The sequence below is a fragment of the Halyomorpha halys genome, unplaced genomic scaffold, assembly GCF_000696795.3.
Source record: "Halyomorpha halys isolate HHAL.00 unplaced genomic scaffold, Hhal_1.1 Scaffold97.1, whole genome shotgun sequence".
NCBI lineage: Eukaryota > Metazoa > Arthropoda > Insecta > Hemiptera > Pentatomidae > Halyomorpha > Halyomorpha halys.
This window is the reverse complement of record NW_027108815.1, coordinates 346,380-353,686: the sequence shown is the minus strand read 5'-3', so window position 1 is coordinate 353,686 and position 7,307 is coordinate 346,380. Positions and strand designations below refer to the sequence as shown.

General features: G+C 32.3%; 1 protein-coding gene across 2 annotated transcripts in view; it reads left to right on the top strand.

Annotated features, from left to right (window-relative positions):
• Tm2 (tropomyosin 2) overlaps positions 1-7,307 on the top strand; it is a 58,955-nt gene that overhangs the window by 22,459 nt on the left and 29,189 nt on the right. The gene's annotated exons all lie outside the window — the stretch shown is intronic.

Genomic DNA, 7,307 nt, shown 5'->3' with positions numbered 1-7,307 from the left:
AAAAAAAAAGTATAAAAAAAAAATAAAATAAAAATAGTTATATACATTCATAATACATTACAGTTGAATACATTCATAGTTGATTTTTTCCCTAATACTGTCTGTAATCCGAACACCCCTCTGCAGCAATAGTTCGGATTATCCAGATTGCATTGTATATGAAGAAAATATAAAAAAAAAAACAAATTACCTAAATTAAAAATTATGTTAGCAGTCACTATTCGACAAGTAACTTAGAATAGAGAGATATTAATTGAGTAAAACGATATATGCATTCTCTCACTGAAGAAAATAATATTTTGGGTTTTTCAAGGTGAAAATGATGAATATAATCTTTGTTTCTGCCCATAATGCAACAATTTAATAAAATATAACGATACATTATATTATTATATTATATTATTAATACGATTAAAAGAGTTCGGGGATCTCGAATTTTTCTAATTCGAACTCATGTCTCTATTTTTTTCTCCTTTATATTTTTCCTATCTTCTTTAATATATTATATTTACCATTTCTTACAATGAGAACTGATTATTTATTTAAAATAAGCAAAACTAGAGGTACTTTAGAGGAAGATGTAAAAATTCGAATAGATAAAAAAAACAAGTTTATATAAAAATAAATAACATAGAGTATTAGATTCAAAATAAACAAGAGACGTAATTAATTCGTAAAAAAAGAAAAGTAGATATAAGAGAAATAAAAATTTGTAATTAACATTTTTTTTTTTTTTAATTTATTTATTGATATTTACCACTGTATACACGTATATACAACAACTAAATTTGCTGTAGGTGACATAGTGACATGATAAAAACACGTGGAGAATCTACACACTGATAGAACTCCAATAACATTTCTAGAGGAGAAGATCTCGAGGCCATCTTCTTTTCAGACGCCTAGGAGGATTATTAGGTGATGAAGGAGAAGCCTGGTTAGAAACAAGTGGATTTGGGTGGTTGAGAAGGTTATTATGGAAGGAAAGGTACCTGGTTCTGGCCAAATCGGCAACATATCGAACATTGAGGTCCTGATGGATGACTTGATTTGTGACAAAGTAAGGAGCATTAAGGATTTTGGACTGTAAGGATTGGATTCTGGAGGAATTTGATGGTTTAGTGGAGCCCCAAAGCTCAACTCCGTATGTCCAGATAGGCCTTATAATAATCATGTAGATCAGTCTTTTGTAATGGATTGGAAGTTTGGACCATTTGTCTAGTATATGTTGCAATAGTCGGAATCTACGAGCGGTTTCTTGTCTTTTTAGTCTTGTATGAGGATTCCATGTCAGTCGTTTGCCGAGATGTAGTCCTAAGTAACGGATCTGTTCGACAGGAATAAGTGGGGTATTGTAATTAATTTTAATAACATTATTATATAATTTTAAACCATGCCTTAGTATACTTTATTATCTTACTTTTTCAACATATTTTTAGTTGTTTTGTATCTTTTTTTTATACCTGATGTAGGAAGCCCTGCAAATTGGGTGTGAAACGTCAGTAAATAAATAATTGGTAACTATTTTTCGTTCCTTTCTGAACGCATCTCTATCTCTTTCACATTTCATTTGTTCCTATGGCAAATTTTTAATAAATAAATAATTATCAAAACCATAATGCTGACCACACCAGCAACATTTAACACGCAGACAGTGAAGGAGCTAGAATAGGGAGGAGAGATCTTTGGTTACAGAGTCTATTTTGGATTTGGCCGGACCCTACATCGATTGAACAAACCTGTCAAATCCGAAAATAGAGTATTTCATATACACAGAAATCCAGTTGTTTCTTATCTTCGTTGGTTTCAACCAACACCACCGCTTTTTTATTTTGATGTTCCAAACAGTAGGCGTTTTTGGGCTATTTTTATGACGAGAGTAAATATGTATTAAACTCTAATAAGTACAGAAAATTTTAATCTACATCAAGTCTACATTTGTAATTTATATAAATGATTCTATGAAGATACCTTAACCGGGAAATATTGTTCTAAATCTCCCCCCCACCAGCTTTCAAGAATTATTTACGCTTATAAATGATATCCCGCTTCTAAGAATAGTTAATAAGTAATTTATTATTTATCAATGAAAATTAAGAAAAACTCAATGGAGTTCTTATTACCTATTTTCCCTAGATGGTGTTTAAATACTCAATTTAGTACTCGGCAAATTATTTATTTAAATTCGTTATTTGAGAGATAAATAAATTACAAACAATAACAATCAAAGTATGTCGATATCATAATAATAATAATACTGTAATACAAGCAGATGATTTTTTCAAGATCATGCTCAACCTCCATATTTTATTCCAATTAAGTGTACCCACTTTATGAGGCTGGGTGGGCCCCAGGACTCCAGAGCCCACAGAGTTGACTCACGGCTACAATTTAACAGACAATAGTTACTTTATAGTGCCTTAGCACTGTGTTACCACACTCCGATATGATTGTACAAAACCTAAAAAAGAAATATCTTCTGATCACTCACGAGACTTTCCTTACTAATTTGTTTGCAAAGTCTAATACAATCATTTGTTTTTGAGGGGATCATCGTTGGGTGACCTGTTAATGTTGCCATACCTCATAAAATCCACTCAGTAGTTTCTAAGAAGTATCGCAGACCTCGTATAGCAGGTAGGTTTTTTTATTCGATTTTTGGATTCTAAATTTCTTTGAACATAAAATCTCAAATATTCTAATTTTATTTTATTTTCCTTTTGGTGGATTACAAAGCAACAAAATATTTATAACTGAAGCTCACTCAATCGGACGGGCACTGCTGGGGTTGTTAAGCTCCTCCAAGCACATATTGTCCGCTTAAATATAAAAATTTTCTTGCTACACCTCCACAACGTCCTTTTCAACTTGCGTCATGAAATGAATTTACTCTTGTATAATTTTCATTTTCTTCAGTTGTAAAAAGGCGGTAAAGAAGCTTCACCTTAAAATAATATTGACTGAGCATAACGGGAATCGAACCCACTGTCCAAACTCGACGTTATCTCTCCACGCTCATCCTTCACGACCTCTAATCAGCTACTGTAGTCTGAATAGCCTATAATCAAATGAGGATTTTATATAACTTTTTATTTAATCAGTTATTTATTATTTTGTTTTATGCATTGAGATTTATTTTATTTTATTATTTCCATTAAAAAAAAATGATATCTGTACATGTCAGGGGTATAGTACTGAAAAGGAAGTACTTATACTAGATCAACGGTTGTGCAAGGAAGTGATTTATTCAAAATGACGCTTGACTGCTAGATTGTTACCCAATTAGGAGTACTTAATTAATGTGGCTGAGTGGACTCTGGAGAGCTCCACGGCTACTGTAAAACAGAAAATAGGCTTGAGATCTAATAGCACAATGGCTTACCATAGATGTGCCTATATATATCTTCAACTTTTAAGGATTGAAAGGATCAAATATCCTTTAGAAATTCCTCCTCAATTTAGCTCACTGGAGCATTTCATTCTGGCTCGCATAAATTTGTCTGAAGTTAAATCAATTGTTTACAGCCGATCTAATTCAAGTGAGTTTGTCTGATTGTGTGCGAAAATATTTATTTGTGTTAAATCCGTTTTCCTCTTTGTATATCTCTTCTGTTGAGGTTTTACAAACTGTGTAAATATTCCATTAATCTTGCTATTAGTAAATTCGAAGTAGAAATTGTTAAAACACGTTCTTAGATATTGATTTTATTGATAACAGGATAGGTTTCTTTAGGTTTCTATCTTAAGGTTCAATTATGCTAGCTAGTTAACTAGTCACAAGTCGGAGAGCTGAGATGTTGGTTGTTCAGTAAGTAATATATACACGAATAGGTAACACAACTTAATGTTCCTACGAACCGTTGATTTGCCTGCTTGACTTTTTCTTGGAGTTAACACATATTAGTTTGGTAATTTTAAGCACCGTCATTCACAAATTGCCTGCATTTTTTGACACAATCGGTAGAAATGAAATGATATGATTTTCTATTCAATTTTGGAAAATTATATAATACAAATTTATAACATATATAAAATAAAAATGTATATATTGCATAAAATAAATATTAATTTTAGGAAGATCGTTGATTGGAACAAAAGAGAGATGCCCGGGTGCGATTAAATAAAAATTCAAATAGTGATTAAACTGTTTATATTGAGCCAACGTTTCGTCCCACCTTGTAGGGCTTCACTTTGGCTCTTACTTCGAGTCTGAAGGCCTTGATGAAGCCCTGCAAGGTGGGGCGAAACGTTGGCCCAATATAATTCATTTAATCACTATCCGAGTTTTTCTTTGACCATACCCTGACTATCTTTCTTTTATAGATTACACATAGTAACATAAAAATGTTGTATGGGACGTACTGAAAGATCAGTAGTTACTGAATTTACTTTGAAAAATCTATATCTCCAAAACTACCCCTACAAAGATAAATATTATAAACTACTTTATAGCAGATTACACTCGCTTTAATTTGAGTGTTAATAGACATCTACACCTCTTATGGTACCATAGATATAGATTTTCTGCAATAAATTCACTAACTGTTAGTTTTTAAAAATGTATATCTCGGGTACTATTGAACGTAAATAATTCTATTAGGGCTTATATTTTAGACAATTTACTCTACTTTAAATGATGTTTTATCAAGTGTTCTAGTGTTGTAGTTAGTTTTAAAGATATAGAATTTCGAATGAAAAGAATATTTTTTTACGTATTGAAACCGCCGCCATTTTGTATTCTCTATAACTATAGTTAGCATCAATTTTGACTAGTAATTAAACATGGTTTGCATTAAAGTAATAAAAAATTAGGGTGAAATAACTAACTTTTTTTTCTCCTCTTAGGCTCTTGTACTTTAATTTATAAATACACTGCTAGAACAAAATACTTAATTATTGTCGGAAATCAACCCTTTTTTAAAATGTTTTAAATGTTTCAATTTAACCTTTTAATTGCATCCCAAACTCTTCAATCCCATATCACAGCCCTCGAAGAATGGTGTTGTAATTGGAGGATTAAAATAACTTTCAACAAATCCCATCAAATTACCTTTACCCTACGTCGTAAACCTACTGACTGCCGTACAGTTTACTTCAATAATACTGCCCTTACCCCTGTAGAACAGATCCGCTACCTTGGACTACATCTGGACCCATTAGTTTCTGATCTTGCTTCCTCTTTCATTCCGGACAACCCTCCGAGGCGTCTAAAAAGAAAATGGCCTCGAGACCTTATATTGTAAAAATGTTTTTAGAGAGCTACCATTAGGTACCTTCTTTACATGCTTGTACCATACCATTATGATTTCCTCAAATTTACTAGATGTATTTATGTACAGTTGTAAATATCAATAAATAAATTTTTAAAAATATTTTTTTTTAAATTTTATTTAAATTTATATATCATTCTTCTATTTAAAATTATCGCAGCTAAAATTGTCTCTTAAAACGATTACCATCGGAAACGATTTCGCTGGGAACGTTGTTGATGGCGTTATCGCACCTACCATCATTAATCCTAATTGAAACAGTCATACAATTAGCTTCCATTTAACCAGGAATAATTAATCGCTTGGGTAAATTCAAAGCGATCCCTAGCTCATCAATAATTGTCAAAGGGCGATCGTGTGTATAGGGAAGGAAACACACATCCACCTGCTAAAAATATAATAGTCCCTTTGTTCGGGCGTCGCTAGAACACTTATTGAATTGTATTGTACTGGCTTTAACATCGAATATTAGAAACCTTTAAGAATACACTATTAATTGGAAGATGATTATCAATATCTAGAAGCCATGAGATTAGTGCACAGAATAATTATAAAATAGGGCCGCCCGTAGCTCAGTGGTTAGACACAGTCTTAACAATTTGATGTCTATTGGCGGTGCCGGTTCGAATCCGGCCTGGGGCGTTGACTTATTTCATTGAGTGGTGGTCCCACAAAATGAAGAACTTTGACCCCCAACCATGGTTAGGCAGTATAGGACTCCAATCGGAGTCTTGACCGAAAAAAATAACATTAAAAAAATGATGTACCTCAGAAAATATCTTATGATATGAAAGCGGTTAAGATAGGCGGGACATGTGGCTCGAAGAAATCCACCATGATGCCTCTACACAACAATGAATGCCAGTATAGTTGCCAAGTGTGTACGTGGGAGGCCACAAACAAGATTGATAAACAGAATCAACAAATATGCAAATGAGCTGCATACAGCAAACTGGAAAGCAGTTGCCCAAGACAGGAAAGCATGGAGAAGGCGATTCGGGTCGCCAAAAATGATTAAAAGTACTTGAAATAGATTAGGTTAGGTGCAAGTCTCACTCTCCCCTCTACTATACTGATCCAATTAATATATCTAATTGTCTAATTTTAATTAAATTAAATACTATAATGACACTAATCGAACGCAGTGGCTAGAATACTATTAATTACAAACAAAATGATATATCTAAACAGCACATAGCTCACGCAGACAGGTTATACTGATAAGAGAATCAGACGAACGACTAATGGCGACTAGATAGACAGCTCATTTATAGCCGTAGAGTGGAGAGAAGGGAAAAAATTAGCTATAGCTAAAACTAATAGCTAAAGTTAACATGGATACGACTCTTATTCATGAATGAATCATTCATAAATAAATATCGTATCCATGGCAATTTTAGCTATAGCTTTATGAATGAATGAAGATTTATGAATGAATCATTGATAAATAAATATCGTATCCATGGCAATTTTAGCTATTATTTGCATAGTAGCCCAACTCTGTTAGAATGTTGACCCGTTGCTAGGCGACATCAACGAAATAACCTTACATAACAAATAAAATAAAATGTAATTTATATTTATTTGTATTATGTGGGGTTATTTTTTTGATGTAGCCTAGCAACAAGTCAACAATCTACCAGAGTTGGGCAATTATGAAACTAATAGCAAAAATTGCTATGGATACGATGTTTACTATACATACGATATTTATGAACTTGGCCTGAAAACAGTGAAATATATAAAATATATAATATATAATAAGTAGTTATTTTTGACTTCATTCAATATATTTAAAAAAATGAAATATAATTATTGCTTCATAGTTTAATCTTGAACTTAATTTGCTGAATGTTCATCTCGAATCATTCCTTAATTGGAAAATTCACAGTGCAATAGGTTTTAAGTACCGTGTAATCTCGATAATCCGAACTTCGATATTCCAAACTATCCAGTAATCAGATATGGCAAAAAAAAAAAAAAAAAAAAAAAATAAATAATTTATTTCAATTACTGTCTGAAGTGGGCAACAGAGAA